At 43.9% G+C, this 18715-nt stretch overlaps 1 pseudogene; it reads left to right on the plus strand.

Annotated features, from left to right (window-relative positions):
- Window positions 1-18715, plus strand: part of LOC106594842 (RNA binding protein fox-1 homolog 1-like) — a 695930-nt pseudogene that overhangs the window by 670200 nt on the left and 7015 nt on the right.

Consider the following 18715-nt stretch of genomic DNA (forward strand, 5'->3'; position numbering starts at 1 on the left):
ACGAGACCCGTAACATTCACACACACACACAATGATACAACACGGGACGAGACCCGTAACATACACACACACAATGATACAACACGGGACGAGACCCGTAACATACACACACACACACACAATGATCAACACGGGACGAGACCTGTAACATACACACACACACACACAATGATACAACACGGGACGAGACCCGTAACATACACACACACACAATGATACAACACGGGACAAGACCCATAACATACACACACACAATGATACAACACGGGACGAGACCCGTAACATACACACACACAATGATCAACACGGGACGAGACCTGTAACATACACACACACACACAATGATACAACACGGGACGAGACCCATAACATAAACACACACAATGATACAACACGGGACGAGACCCGAGCACACACACAATGATACAACATGGGATGAGACCCATAACATACACACACACACAATGATACAACACGGGACAAGACCCGTAACATACACACACAATGATACAACACGGGACGAGACCCGTAACATTCACACACACACACAATGATACAACACGGGACGAGACCCGTAACATACACACACACAATGATACAACACGGGACGAGACCCGTAACATACACACACACACACACAATGATCAACACGGGACGAGACCTGTAACATACACACACACACACACAATGATACAACACGGGACGAGACCCGTAACATACACACACACAATGATACAACACGGGACGAGACCCGTAACATTCACACACACAATGATACAACACGGGACGAGACCTGTAACATACACACACACAATGATACAACACGGGACGAGACCTGTAACATACACACACACAATGATACAACACGGGACGAGACCTGTAACATACACACACACAATGATACAACACGGGACGAGACCTGTAACATAAACACACACAATGATACAACACGTGATGAGACCCGTAACATACACACACACAATGATTCCACACGGGACAAGACCCGAACACACACAAGTGCACAACGATACAACACGGGACGAAACCTGAACACACAGAAGCGAACAATGATACAACACGGGACGAGACCCGTAACATACACACACACAATGATACAACACGGGACGAGACCTGTAACATACACACACACACAATGATACAACACGGGACGAGACCTGTAACATACACACACACAATGATACAACACGGGACGAGACCCATAACATACACACACACACAATGATACAACACGGGACGAGACCCGTAACATACACACACACAATTATACAACACGGGACGAGACCCATAACATACACACACACAATTATACAACACGGGACGAGACCCGTAACATACACACACACACAATGATACAACACGGGACGAGACCCGTAACATACACAAACACAATGATACAACACGGGACGAGACCCGTAACATACACACACACAATGATACAACACGGGACGAGACCTGTAACACACACACACACAATGATACAACACGGGACGAGACCCGTAACATACACACACACAATGATACAACACGGGACGAGACCCGTAACATTCACACACACAATGATACAACACGGGACGAGAACCGAAACATACACACACAAAATGATACAACACGGGACGAAACCTGAACACACAGAAGCGAACAATGATACAACACGGGACGAGACCCGTAACATACACACACACAATGATACAACACGGGACGAGACCCTTAATATACACACACACACAATGATACAACATGGGACGAGACCCGTAACATACACACACACAATGATACAACACGGGACGAGACCCGTAACATACACACACAATGATACAACACGGGACGAGACCCGTAACATACACACACAATGATACAACACGGGACGAGACCCGTAACATTCACACACACACACACAATGATCAACACGGGACGAGACCTTTAACATACACACACACACACACACACAATGATACAACACGGGACGAGACCCGTAATATACACACACACACAATGATACAACATGGGACGAGACCCGTAACATACACACACACAATGATACAACACGGGACGAGACCCGTAACATACACACACACAATGATACAACACGGGACGAGACCCGAACACACACACAATGATACAACACGGGACGAGACCTGTAACATACACACACACAATGATACAACAAGGGACGAGACCTGTAACATACACACACACAATGATACAACACGGGACGAGACCTGTAACATAAACACACACAATGATACAACACGTGATGAGACCCGTAACATACACACACACAATGATTCCACACGGGACAAGACCCGAACACAAACAAGCGCACAACGATACAACACGGGACGAAACCTGAACACAGAGAAGCGAACAATGATACAACACGGGACGAGACCCGTAACATACACACACACAATTATACAACACAGGACGAGACCCGTAACATACACACACACAATGATACAACACGGGACGAGACCCGTAACATACACACACACAATGATACAACACGGGACGAGACCCGTAACATACACACACACAATGATACAACACGAGACGAGACCCGTAACATACACACACACAATTATACAACACGGGACGAGACCCGTAACATACACACACACAATTATACAACACGGGACGAGACCCGTAACGTACACACACACAATGATACAACACGGGACGAGACCTGTAACATACACACACACAATGATACAACACGGGACGAGACCTGTAACATACACACACAATTATACAACACGGGACGAGACCCGTAATATACACACACACAATGATACAACACGGGACGAGACCCGTAACATACACACACACAATTATACAACACGGGACGAGACCTGTAACATACACACACACAATGATACAACACGGGACGAGACCCGTAACATACACACACACAATGATACAACACGGGACGAGACCTGTAGCATACACACACACAATGATACAACACGGGACGAGACCCGTAACATACACACACAAAATGATACAAAACGGGACGAGACCTGTAACATCCACACACAATGATACAACACGGGACGAGACCCGTAACATACACACACACAATGATACAACACGGGACGAGACCTGTAGCATACACACACACAATGATACAACACGGGACGAGACCTGTAACATACACACATAAAATGATACAAAACGGGACGAGACCTGTAACATACACACACAATGATACAACACGGGACGAGACCCGTAATATACACACACACAATGATACAACACGGGACGAGACCCGTAATATACACACACACAATGATACAACACGGGACGAGACCTGTAACATACACACACACAATGATACAACACGGGACGAGACCCGTAACATACACACACACAATGATACAACACGGGACGAGACCTGTAACATACACACACACAATGATACAACACGGGACGAGACCTGTAACATACACACACACAATGATACAACACGGGACGAGACCCGTAACATAAACACACACAATGATACAACACGTGACGAGACCCGTAACATACACACACACAATGATTCAACACGGGACAAGACCCGAACACACACAAGCGCACAACGATACAACACGGGACGAAACCTGAACACACAGAAGCGAACAATGATACAACACGGGACGAGACCCGTAACATACACACACACAATTATACAACACAGGACGAGACCCATAACATACACACACACACAATGATACAACACGGGACGAGACCCGTAACATACACACACACAATGATACAACACGAGACGAGACCCGTAACATACACACACACAATGATACAACACGGGACGAGACCTGTAACACACACACACACAATGATACAACACGGGACGAGACCCGTAATATACACACACACAATGATACAACACGGGACGAAACCTGTAACATACACACACACAATGATACAACACGGGACGAGACCTGTAACATACACACACACAATGATACAACACGGGACGAGACCTGTAACATACACACACACAATGATACAACACGGGACAAGACCCATAACATACACACACACAATGATACAACACGGGACGAGACCCGTAACACACACACACAATGATACAACACGGGACGAGACCCGTAACATACACACACACAATGATCAACACGGGACGAGACCTGTAACATACACACACACACACAATGATACAACACGGGACGAGACCCATAACATACACACACACAATGATACAACACGGGACGAGACCCGAGCACACACACAATGATACAACATGGGATGAGACCCATAACATACACAAACACACAATGATACAACACGGGACAAGACCCGTAACATACACACACACACAATGATACAACATGGGACGAGACCCGTAACATACACACACAATGATACAACACGGGACGAGACCCGTAACACACACACACAATGATACAACACGGGACGAGACCCGTAACATACACACACAATGATACAACACGGGACGAGACCCGTAACATTCACACACACACACAATGATACAACACGGGACGAGACCCGTAACATACACACACACAATGATACAACACGGGACGAGACCCGTAACATACACACACACACACACAATGATCAACACGGGACGAGACCTGTAACATACACACACACACACACAATGATACAACACGGGACGAGACCCGTAACATACACACACACACAATGATACAACACGGGACAAGACCCATAACATACACACACACAATGATACAACACGGGACGAGACCCGTAACACACACACACAATGATACAACACGGGACGAGACCCGTAACATACACACACACAATGATCAACACGGGACGAGACCTGTAACATACACACATACACACAATGATACAACACGGGACGAGACCCATAACATACACACACACAATGATACAACACGGGACGAGACCCGAGCACACACACAATGATACAACATGGGATGAGACCCATAACATACACACACACACAATGATACAACACGGGACAAGACCCGTAACATACACACACAATGATACAACACGGGACGAGACCCGTAACATTCACACACACACACAATGATACAACACGGGACGAGACCCGTAACATACACACACACAATGATACAACACGGGACGAGACCCGTAACATACACACACACACACACAATGATCAACACGGGACGAGACCTGTAACATACACACACACACACACAATGATACAACACGGGACGAGACCCGTAACATACACACACACAATGATACAACACGGGACGAGACCCGTAACATTCACACACACAATGATACAACACGGGACGAGACCTGTAACATACACACACACAATGATACAACACGGGACGAGACCTGTAACATACACACACACAATGATACAACACGGGACGAGACCTGTAACATACACACACACAATGATACAACACGGGACGAGACCTGTAACATAAACACACACAATGATACAACACGTGATGAGACCCGTAACATACACACACACAATGATTCCACACGGGACAAGACCCGAACACACACAAGTGCACAACGATACAACACGGGACGAAACCTGAACACACAGAAGCGAACAATGATACAACACAGGACGAGACCCGTAACATACACACACACAATGATACAACACGGGACGAGACCTGTAACATACACACACACACAATGATACAACACGGGACGAGACCTGTAACATACACACACACAATGATACAACACGGGACGAGACCCATAACATACACACACACACAATGATACAACACGGGACGAGACCCGTAACATACACACACACAATTATACAACACGGGACGAGACCCATAACATACACACACACAATTATACAACACGGGACGAGACCCGTAACATACACACACACACAATGATACAACACGGGACGAGACCCGTAACATACACAAACACAATGATACAACACGGGACGAGACCCGTAACATACACACACACAATGATACAACACGGGACGAGACCTGTAACACACACACACACACAATGATACAACACGAGACGAGACCCGTAACATACACACACACAATGATACAACACGGGACGAGACCCGTAACATTCACACACACAATGATACAACACGGGACGAGAACCGAAACATACACACACAAAATGATACAACACGGTACGAAACCTGAACACACAGAAGCGAACAATGATACAACACGGGACGAGACCCGTAACATACACACACACAATGATACAACACGGGACGAGACCCTTAATATACACACACACACAATGATACAACATGGGACGAGACCCGTAACATACACACACACAATGATACAACACGGGACGAGACCCTTAATATACACACACACACAATGATACAACACGGGACGAGACCCGTAACATTCACACACACACACACAATGATACAACACGGGACGAGACCCGTAACATACACACACACAATGATACAACACGGGACGAGACCCGTAACATACACACACACACACACAATGATCAACACGGGACGAGACCTTTAACATACACACACACACACACACACACACACAATGATACAACACGGGACGAGACCCGTAATATACACACACACACAATGATACAACATGGGACGAGACCCGTAACATACACACACACAATGATACAACACGGGACGAGACCTGTAACACACACACACACAATGATACAACACGCGACGAGACCCGTAACATACACACACACAATGATACAACACGGGACGAGACCCGTAACATTCACACACACAATGATACAACACGGGACGAGACCCGAAACATACACACATACGCAATGATACAACACGGGACGAAACCTGAACACACAGAAGCGAACAATGATACAACACGGGACGAGACCCGAAACATACACACACAATGATACAACACGGGACGAGACCCGTAACATTCACACACACACACACAATGATACAACACGGGACGAGACCCGTAACATACACACACACAATGATACAACACGGGACGAGACCCGTAACATACACACACACACACACAATGATCAACACGGGACGAGACCTGTAACATACACACACACACACACAATGATACAACACGGGACGAGACCCGTAACATACACACACACAATGATACAACACGGAACGAGACCCGTAACATTCACACACACAATGATACAACACGGGACGAGACCCAAAACATACACACACATGCAATGATACAACACGGGACGAAACCTGAACACACAGAAGCGAACAATGATACAACACGGGACGAGACCCGTAACATACACACACACAATGATACAACACGGGACGAGACCCATAACACACACACACACAATGATACAACACGGGACGAGACCCGTAACATACACACACACACAATGATACAACACGGGACGAGACCTGTAACATACACACACATACAATTATACAACACGGGACGAGACCCATAACACACACACACACAATGATTCAACACGGGACGAGACCCGTAACATACACACACACACAATGATACAACACTGGACGAGACCTGTAACATACACACACACAATGATACAACACGGGACGAGACCCATAACATACACACACACAATGATACAACACGGGACGAGACCCGTAATATACACATACACACAATGATACAACATGGGACGAGACCCGTAACATACACACACACAATGATACAACACGGGACGAGACCCGTAACATACACACACACAATGATACAACACGGGACGAGACCCGAACACACACACAATGATACAACATGGGACGAGACCAGTAACATACACACACACAATGATACAACACGGGACGAGACCTGTAACATACACACACACACAATGATACAACATGGGATGAGACCCATAACATACACACACACAATGATACAACACGGGACGAGACCTGTAACATACACACACAATGATACAACACGGGACGAGACCCGTAACATACACACACACACACACAATGATCAACACGGGACGAGACCTTTAACATACACACACACACACACACACACACACAATGATACAACACGGGACGAGACCCGTAATATACACACACACACAATGATACAACACGGGACGAGACCCGTAACATACACACACACAATGATACAACACGGGACGAGACCTGTAACACACACACACACAATGATACAACACGCGACGAGACCCGTAACATACACACACACAATGATACAACACGGGACGAGACCCGTAACATTCACACACACAATGATACAACACGGGACGAGACCCGAAACATACACACATACGCAATGATACAACACGGGACGAAACCTGAACACACAGAAGCGAACAATGATACAACACGGGACGAGACCCGAAACATACACACACAATGATACAACACGGGACGAGACCCGTAACATTCACACACACACACACAATGATACAACACGGGACAAGACCCGTAACATACACACACACAATGATACAACACGGGACGAGACCCGTAACATACACACACACACAATGATCAACACGGGACGAGACCTGTAACATACACACACACACACACAATGATACAACACGGGACGAGACCCATAACATACACACACACAATGATACAACACGGAACGAGACCCGTAACATTCACACACACAATGATACAACACGGGACGAGACCCAAAACATACACACACATGCAATGATACAACACGGGACGAAACCTGAACACACAGAAGCGAACAATGATACAACACGGGACGAGACCCGTAACATACACACACACAATGATACAACACGGGACGAGACCCATAACACACACACACACAATGATACAACACGGGACGAGACCCGTAACATACACACACACACAATGATACAACACGGGACGAGACCTGTAACATACACACACATACAATTATACAACACGGGACGAGACCCATAACACACACACACACACAATGATTCAACACGGGACGAGACCCGTAACATACACACACACACAATGATACAACACTGGACGAGACCTGTAACATACACACACACAATGATACAACACGGGACGAGACCCATAACATACACACACACAATGATACAACACGGGACGAGACCCGTAATATACACATACACACAATGATACAACATGGGACGAGACCCGTAACATACACACACACAATGATACAACACGGGACGAGACCCGTAACATACACACACACAATGATACAACACGGGACGAGACCCGAACACACACACAATGATACAACATGGGACGAGACCAGTAACATACACACACACAATGATACAACACGGGACGAGACCTGTAACATACACACACACACAATGATACAACATGGGATGAGACCCATAACATACACACACACAATGATACAACACGGGACGAGACCTGTAACATACACACACAATGATACAACACGGGACAAGACCCATAATCATCTGCGCAATACAAGCGGCATGAAAGTCAAAACAACACAGCACAGGTACTCACACGACCGACGGACATTGTAACAATAATGGACAAGACCCGTTGTGAACAAGGGATCCACTATACAATTACTAATCAATGGGAATGGGGACCACCTGTGCGTAATGACAGCGTCACGGAGGGATCCGTTCACCTAATTTCAGTTTATGTGACAAAACAAGCAAATATAGTGTAGAGAATCTTTGTACAGTCTAAATATATTTTCCATTAACAAAAATATTGTTTTTTCAGCTGTTTGAAGCTGGTGTACAAAACCGGGAAAAAAAATGCAAAAAAAACAAAACTTAAGAAGGGAAATAGCTCACATAGAACAGATCTACCAATGAGAATGACAGAGCAATTACTCACATTTCTATGTGAATTTATTTGGGTTGCCAAAAAAGTAACATATTGCAGCTTTAGTTATTAAAACCTGTTAAATTCTGAGCGGTTGTTTTGAGCCCTTTACAGGCCCAGGGAGTTTGGGGGGGTTTCATTTGAAAAGCTACAGGTCTTGTCTTTTTGGAAATTGAACACAAATCTTACAGCTGCCATGTCATTAGAGAGCTCGAGTAACAGTCCTCTCTGCTTCATATTGACATGTTTCTGGGGAGGACTGTTAGAGAGCTAGCCTCTTGAGGATACCCTAGGATAGGGGGGCGCCACAGCGCATTTTGAAAAAAAATCGTTCCCATTTTCAACGGCCTACTAATCAAACTCAGAAGATAGGGCATGCATATACTTATTATATATGGATAGAAAACACTCTAAAGTTTCTAAAACTGTTTGAATGGTGTCTGTGAGTATAACAGAACTCATTTGGCAGGCAAAACCCTGAGACATTTTCTGACAGGAAGTGGATACCTGATGTGTTGTATTGAGTTCTAACCTATCCCATTGAAAAACACAGGGGTTTAGGAATATTTTGGCACTTCCTATTGCTTCCACTAGATGTCGCCAGTCCTTTCACAGTGGTTTGAGCCTTATAGAGTCAAAACTCAGTGAATGACAGGAGTTTGAAATTGGTCACAGGGGATGGGCCATCACCATTATGACGCCGGCGGCCATGTCTGCCCCCACCTTTGGAAACGGTTTTAAAGGCAATGAATGCATCCCCCTCGAATCTTATTGGCTCTCTTGGTGTTAGTGGCCCTGAACATTTATTTTATACAACGTTTGACATGTTTGAACGAACCTACATGCGCGAGGATTGCTTTCAGTATGAAGTGCAGAGCTGCGTTTGGAGAGAGCCATAGGACGCGCTACCAACATCAGGCTAATGGAACGTGAAGTATGGACTTTTTGACCGAAAATACATCTGTTGTGGACCTGGGATGCTTTCTGATGAAGACAACTAAAGGTAGGCGATTATTGACAATATTATTGAAGATGATATGGTTCATACTGTTGCATCCAAGATGGCGCCGAGCACTGTATATTAGCTGATTTTCTGAGTATCGCATCTCCTTTTATCGCAAAGTGTGATTACCCAGTAAAGTTAATTTAAAATCTGGTATGACGGGTGTTCTCAAGAGATATTCATCTATAAATGTTAGATTGACAATATACATTTAAAAAATCGTTATAGTATAGCAATTTATTGAAACGTAGCATTGTTTACCGGGACGCTTTTGAGGGGAAATTAGGTAGTCAACGTCAGACAGAGATGTAAAATGCTGTTTTTATATATAAATATGACCTTTATTGAACAAAAGAATGCATGCATTGTATAACATGATGTCCTAGGGGTGCCATCTGATGAAGTTTGTAAAAGGTTAGTGCTACATTTAGCTGTTTATTGATAATATGTGATGGAAGTGGTTGGTCGGAAAATGGCTATGAAGCTGCTTTTTACGATGGACTCATCTAATATAATCTAATGATTTGCTTTTCCTGTAAAACCTTTTTGAAATCGGACGACGTGGGTCGATTCAGGAGAGGTGTATCTATAAAAAAAAAAAAATATTTTTAATTTTTGTAAAAAATTATGATAATTTTTTAATGCTAATTGGCGATATGATTTTTCGCTGGATTTTGATCCCGCTAACGGGATCAGATGCTCAAGAGGCTAGAGTAACAGTCCTCTCTCTCTGCTTCATATTGACATGTTTCTGGGGAGGAGTGTTAGATAGCTAGAGTAACAGTCCTCTCTGCTTCATATTGACATGGTACTGGGGAGGACTGTTAGAGAGCTAGAGTAACAGTCCTCTCTGCTTCATATTGACATGTTTCTGGGGAGGACTGTTAGAGAGCTAGAGTAACAGTCCTCTCTGCTTCATATTGACATGTTTCTGGGGAGGACTGTTAGAGAGCTAGAGTAACAGTCCTCTCTGCTTCATATTGACATGTTTCTGGGGAGGACTGTTAGAGAGCTAGAGTAACAGTCCTCTCTGCTTCATATTGACATGTTTCTGGGGAGGACTGTTAGAGAGCTAGAGTAACAGTCCTCTCTGCTTCATATTGACATGTTTCTGGGGAGGACTGTTAGAGAGCTAGAGTAACAGTCCTCTCTGCTTCATATTGACATGTTTCTGGGGAGGACTGTTAGAGGGCTAGAGTAACAGTCCTCTCTGCTTCATATTGACATGTTACTGGGGAGGACTGTTAGAGAGCTAGAGTAACAGTCCTCTCTGCTTCATATTGACATAGTTTTCATATGTATTATGCTTCAGATTCTCTACTTTTCAAATTAAATCCTTTGTCCCATCCTCTCCTCTACATCATCCCTCTTTCTCCCTAAACCTCTTCTTTACTTCATCCTCTACCCCTCCATCTCTGAATCATCCCTCCCACACTCTCCCAACGCCCTTCCCCACGTCCCTCCCCCATCCCATCTTCTCTTTCCTCCTGTCTTACCCTCCCCTCCCCCTCTCCAGATTTTACCCCTCAGACAGCACAGGTGTATTGTGAATCTTCCCCCCACCTCCTTACCCTCCATGCCCCCGTCTTCCCCTCTCCTCCCTCCCCCTCCCCAGATCTCCCCTCAGAAAGCACAGTGCTATTGTGAATCTTATCTTCTCTTGCAGAAATAATTTGGTCCTCCTTGCAGCAGATGAAATGTCTTGTAACACCTCTACAGGTAATCATAAATACAGATAGATATAGAATACAACTCAGTATCAAATTACATTACCCCCTCTCTATCTCTCTCTCTCTGTCCCTCTCCCTCTCTCCCTCTCTCCCTCTGTCCCTCTGTCCCTCTGTCACTCTCTCGCTCTCTCTCTCTCTTCTCTCTCTCTCTCTCTCGTCTCTCTCTCACTTTCTCTCTCTGTCTCTCCCTCTATCTCTCTCTTGTCTCTCTCTCCATCGCTCTCTCGCTCTGTCTCTCATCCTCACCCTAGCAGATATTACAACTGGTGTCATGATGTCTCATAGAAGGCCCTTCGTAGAGCTTCGTAGTCAATTGTCATGAACAGGATTCACTATTTCATTAGCAGTTATAACAACTGGTATCATGATGTCTAGTGGCAGGCCCTTTGTAGAGCTTCGTAGAGTTGTCATGAACAGGATTTACTATTTCATAAGCAGATATAACAACTGGTGTCATGATTTGCTATGTCATTAGCAGTTATAACAACTGGTGTCATGATTTACCATGTCATTAGCTGTTATAACAACTGGTGTCATGATTTACCATGTCATAAGCAGTTAGAACAAATTGTGTCATGATTTACTATGTCATTAGCAGTTAGAACAACTGGTGTCATGATGTAAAATGTAATTAGCAGTTATAACAACTGGTGTCATGATTTACTATGTCATTAGCAGTTATAACAACTGGTGTCATGATTTACTATGTCATTAGCAGTTATAACAGCTGGTGTCAAGATTTACTATGTCATTAGCAGTTACAACAACTGGTGTCATCTATGACTGATGGTTTATTAGGAACCAGTATTAGTGATAAACTACATTTGGCTGTTAGTAGAGATTGTAGCTCAGTATAGTAGAGACTGTACTGCAGGTCAGTGTAGTAGAGACTGTAGGTCAGTATAGTAGAGACTGTAGGTCAGTATAGTAGAGACTGTAGGTCAGTAGACTATAGGTCAGTATAGTAGAAACTGTAGGTCAGTATAGTAGAGACTGTAGGTCAGTATAGTAGAGACTATATTTCAGTATAGTAGAGCCTGTATTTCAGTATAGTAGAGAGTCTAGGTCAGTATAGTAGAGACTGTACTGCAGGTCAGCATAGTAGAGACTGTAGGTCAGTATAGTAGAGACTGTAGGTCAGTATAGTAGAGACAACTGGTATCATGATGTCTAATGGCAGGCCCTTTGTAGAGCTTTGTAGAGTTGTCATGAACAGGATTTACTATTTCATTAGCAGGCATAACAACTGGTGTCATGATTTACTGTGTCATTAGCAGTTATAACTGGTGTAATGATTTACTATGTCGTTAGCTGTTATAACAACTGGTGTCATGATTTACCGTGTCATTAGCTGTTATAACAACTGGTGTCATGATTTACCATGTCATTAGCTGTTTTAACAACTGGTGTCATGATGTACTATGTCATTAGCAGTTATAATAACTGGTGTCATGATTTACTATGTCATTAGCAGCTATAACAGCTGCTGTCATGATTTACTATGTCATTAGCAGTTATAACAACTGGTGTCATCTATGAATGATGCTCTATTAGGAACCACTATTAGTGATAAACTACATGTGGCTGTTAGTAGAGACTGTAGCTCAGTATAGTAGAGACTTTGCTGCAGGTCAGTGTAGTAGAGACTGTAGGCCAGTGAAGTAGAGACTGTAGGTCAGTATAGTAGAGACTGTAGGTCAGTACAGTAGAGACTGTAGGTCAGTACAGTAGAGACTATAGGTCAGTATAGTAGAGACTGTATTTCAGTATAGTAGAGACTGTAGGTCAGTATAGTAGAGACTGTAGGTCAGAATAGTAGAATACTGTAGGTCAGTATAGTAGAGACTGTACTGCAGGTCAGTGTAGTAGAGACTGTATGTCAGTATTTTAGAGACTGTAGGTCAGTATAGTAGGTTCTGTATTTCAGTATAGTAGAGACTCTAGGTCAGTATAGTAGAGACTGTACTAAAGGTCAGTGTAGCAGAGACTGTAGGTCAGTATAGTAGAGACAATAGGTCAGTATAGTAGACTTTACTGTAGGTCAGTGTAGTAGAGACTGTAGGTCAGTATAGTCGAGACTGTAGGTCAGTATAGTCGAGACTGTAGGTCAGTATAGTAGAGACTGTAGGTCAGTAGACTGTAGGTCAGTATAGTAGAGACTGTAGGTCAGTAGACTGTAGGTCAGTATAGTAGAGACTGTAGGTCAGTATAGTAGAGACTGTAGGTCAGTATAGTAGGTGCTGTATTTCAGTATAGTAGAGACTGTACTGCAGGTCAGTGCAGTAGAGACTGTACTGAAGGTCAGTGCAGTAGAGACTGTAGGTCAGTATAGTAGAGACTGTAGGTCAGTATAGTAGAGACTGTAGGTTAGTATAGTAGAGGCTGTAGGTCAGTAGACTGTAGGTCAGTATAGTCGAGACTGTAGGTCAGTATAGTAGAGGCTGTAGGTCAGTAGACTGTAGGTCAGTATAGTAGAGACTGTAGGTCAGTAGACTGTAGGTCAGTATAGTAGAGACTGTAGGTCTGTATAGTAGAGACTGTAGGTCAGAATAGTAGATACTGTAGGTCAGTATAGTAGAGACTGTACTGCAGGTCAGTGTAGTAGAGACTGTATGTCAGTATTTTAGAGACTGTAGGTCAGTATAGTAGGTGCTGTATTTCAGTATAGTAGAGACTCTAGGTCAGTATAGTAGAGACTGTACTGAAGGTCAGTGTAGCAGAGACTGTAGGTCAGTATAGTAGAGACAATAGGTCAGTATAGTAGACTTTACTGTAGGTCAGTGTAGTAGAGACTGTAGGTCAGTATATTAGAGACTGTAGGTCAGTATAGTAGAGACTGTAGGTTAGTATAGTAGAGACTGTACTGTAGGTCCGTATAGTAGAGACTGTAGGTCAGTATAGTAGAGACTGTAGGTCAGTATAGTAGATACTGTAGGTCAGTATAGTCGAGACTGTAGGTCAGTATAGTCGAGACTGTAGGTCAGTAGACTGTAGGTCAGTATAGTAGAGACTGTAGGTCAGTATAGTAGAGACTGTAGGTCAGTATAGTAGAGACTGTAGGTCAGTATAGTAGGTGCTGTATTTCAGTATAGTAGAGACTCTAGGTCAGTATAGTAGAGACTTTACTGAAGGTCAGTGCAGTAGAGACTGTAGGTCAGTATAGTAGAGACTGTAGGTCAGTATAGTAGAGACTGTAAGTCAGTATAGTAGAGGCTGTAGGTCAGTAGACTGTAGGTCAGTATAGTAGAGACTGTAGGTCAGTAGACTGTAGGTCAGTATTATAGAGACTGTAGGTCTGTATAGTAGAGACTGTAGGTCAGTAGACTGTAGGTCAGTATAGAAGAGACTGTAGGTCAGTATAGTAGAGACTGTAGGTCAGTATAGTAGAGACTGTAGGTCAGTAGACTGTAGGTCAGTATAGTAGAGACTGTAGGTCAGTATAGTAGAGACTGTAGGTCAGTAGACTGTAGGTCAGTATAGTAGAGACTGTAGGTCAGTATAGTAGAGACTGTAGGTCAGTATAGTAGAGACTGTAGGTCAGTAGACTGTAGGTCAGTATAGTAGAGACTGTAGGTCAGTATAGTAGAGACTGTAGGTCAGTAGACTGTAGGTCAGTATAGTAGAGACTGTAGGTCAGTATAGTAGAGACTGTAGGTCAGTATAGTAGAGACTGTAGGTCAGTAGACTGTAGGTCAGTATAGTAGAGACTGTAGGTCAGTAGACTGTAGGTCAGAATAGTAGAGACTGTAGGTCAGTAGACTGTAGGTCAGTATAGTAGAGACTGTAGGTCAGTAGACTGTAGGTCAGAATAGTAGACTGTAGGTCAGTAGACTGTAGGTCAGTATAGTAGAGACTGTAGGTCAGTAGACTGTAGGTCAGTATAGTAGAGACTGTAGGTCAGTATAGTAGAGACTGTAGGTCAGTAGACTGTAGGTCAGTATAGTAGAGACTGTAGGTCAGTAGACTGTAGGTCAGTATAGTAGAGACTGTAGGTCAGTAGACTGTAGGTCAGTATAGTAGAGACTGTAGGTCAGTATAGTAGAGACTGTAGGTCAGTATAGTAGAGCAGGTTGGTGAGACTGAATAACACCGTCCAAATGTAATGGGGATTAACACACCTACGCACACACAGACACACGCACGCAGACACACACACACACACACACACAAGCACACATACACAATGTCCAAAACTAATGGGAATTAACTGAGCCTAATCGCACAGCGCTGGGCCCGTATGCAAATCAGCTTATTTATATTTGCAAGCCAGGCTGCTGATTGGCTGTTATCAGTATGCGCGGGCAGTCAGGCTCAGAGGGGGAGATTAGAACTCTGCTATCGCCAACGCTTCTGCTCACTGCCCCTCAGAACTCTGGGATATGGAACCGCTCTCTGGGGGTTTTAGTTTTAAGATGTCTGTCCGTCTGTATCTCTCTGTCTCTCTGTCTGTCTCTCTGTCCGTCTGTCTGTCTGTCTCTCTGTCCGTCTGTCTGTCCGTCTGTCCGTCTGTCCGTCTATCCGTCCGTCTGTCTGTCTCTCTCTCTCTCTCTCTCTGTCTGTCTGTCTCTGTCTGTCTGTGTCCCTGTCTGTCTCTCTGTATCTCTGTCTCTCTGTATCTCTGTCTATTTGTATGTCTCTCTGTATGTCTCTGTCTGTCTCCCTCTCTTTTTCTTTCGTTCTTTCTCTCTAACTGTTCTTTCTCTCTAGCTCTCTCTCTCTCTCTCTCTCTCTCTCTCTGTCCCTCTAACTCTGTTCTTCCTCTCTGTCTCTCTAACTCAGTTCTTTCTCTCTATCTCTGTCTCTCTAACTCTGTTCTTTCACGCTATCTCTGTCCCTCTAACTCAGTTCTTTCTCTCTATCTCTGTCTCTCTAACTCTGTAATTTCTCTCTATCTCTGTCTCTCTAACTGTAATTTCTCTCTATCTCTGTCTCTCTATCTCTGTTCTTTCTCTCTATCTCTGTCTCTCTAACTCTGTAATTTCTCTCTATCTCTGTCCCTCTAACTCAGTTCTTACTCTCTATCTCTGTCTCTCTAACTCTGTAATTTCTCTCTATCTCTGTCTCTCTAACTGTAATTTCTCTCTATCTCTGTCTCTCTATCTCTGTTCTTTCTCTCTATCTCTGTCTCTCTAACTCTGTAATTTCTCTCTATCTCTGTCTCTCTATCTCTGTTCTTTCTCTCTATCTCTGTCCCTGTAACTCTGTTCTTTCTTTTGAAATCTCTCACAAACTTTTGTTCTTTTTGTCGGTCTGCGCTTTCTCTTTCTTTGTCGCTCTGTCTCTGTGTCTGTCTCTCTATCTGTTTTACTGTCTGTCTCTCTGTCTGTCTGTCTCTGTCACTCTCGCTCTCTCGATATGAAAAAGTGACCAATCCTTTTCTTGTTAGGGTAAAACCTGCTGTATTCACTATGACATATAAAGCCAATGTTCTTCTGTTTTTTTAATTTCTTATTAAACGTATTGAGATGTAGTAGGAAAGAAGGTTATGACCTTTTTTATGTACTGGAGGATATTTGCAGTCACAGGTTCAAAGTTGTTTCATACATTCACAGATGCTGAGTCTTCTGTTTCTGCACTGAGATGGTTCATAGTTGTTTCATACATTCACAGATGCTGAGTCTTCTGTTTCTGCACTGAGATGGTTCAAAGTTGTTTCATACATTCACAGATGTTGAGTCTTCTGTTTCTGCACTGAGATGGTTCAAAGTTGTTTCATACATTCACAGATGCTGAGTCTTCTGTTTCTGCACTGAGATGGCTGTTACATGTGACTTTGGCTCCATTCAAATGAATCCTAAGAGTTACAGAACACGTACAAGACATTGATGTACTGTGTGTGTGTTTATGTGTGTGTGTGTGTGTGTGTGTGTGTGTGTGTGTGTGTGTGTGTGTGTGTGTGTGTGTGTGTGTGTGTGTGTGTGTGTGTGTGTGTGTGTGTGTGTGTGTGTGTGTGTTTGGTTTTGATGATGGGTACTGATGGTGTTTGTTGTTGTCTCATGTGTTTCCATAGTTACGGACCAGTATATGCTGCGGACCCCTACAACCACCCACTTGCTCCAGCAGCCACATACAGCATTGGTGCCATGGTAAAACACACTCACACACCTCTGTCTCTCTCTCTATCTCTCTCTGTCCTCTCACTCCCTCTCTACATCT

This window comes from Salmo salar, chromosome ssa06 (genome assembly GCF_905237065.1).
Source record: "Salmo salar chromosome ssa06, Ssal_v3.1, whole genome shotgun sequence".
Taxonomy (NCBI): domain Eukaryota; kingdom Metazoa; phylum Chordata; class Actinopteri; order Salmoniformes; family Salmonidae; genus Salmo; species Salmo salar.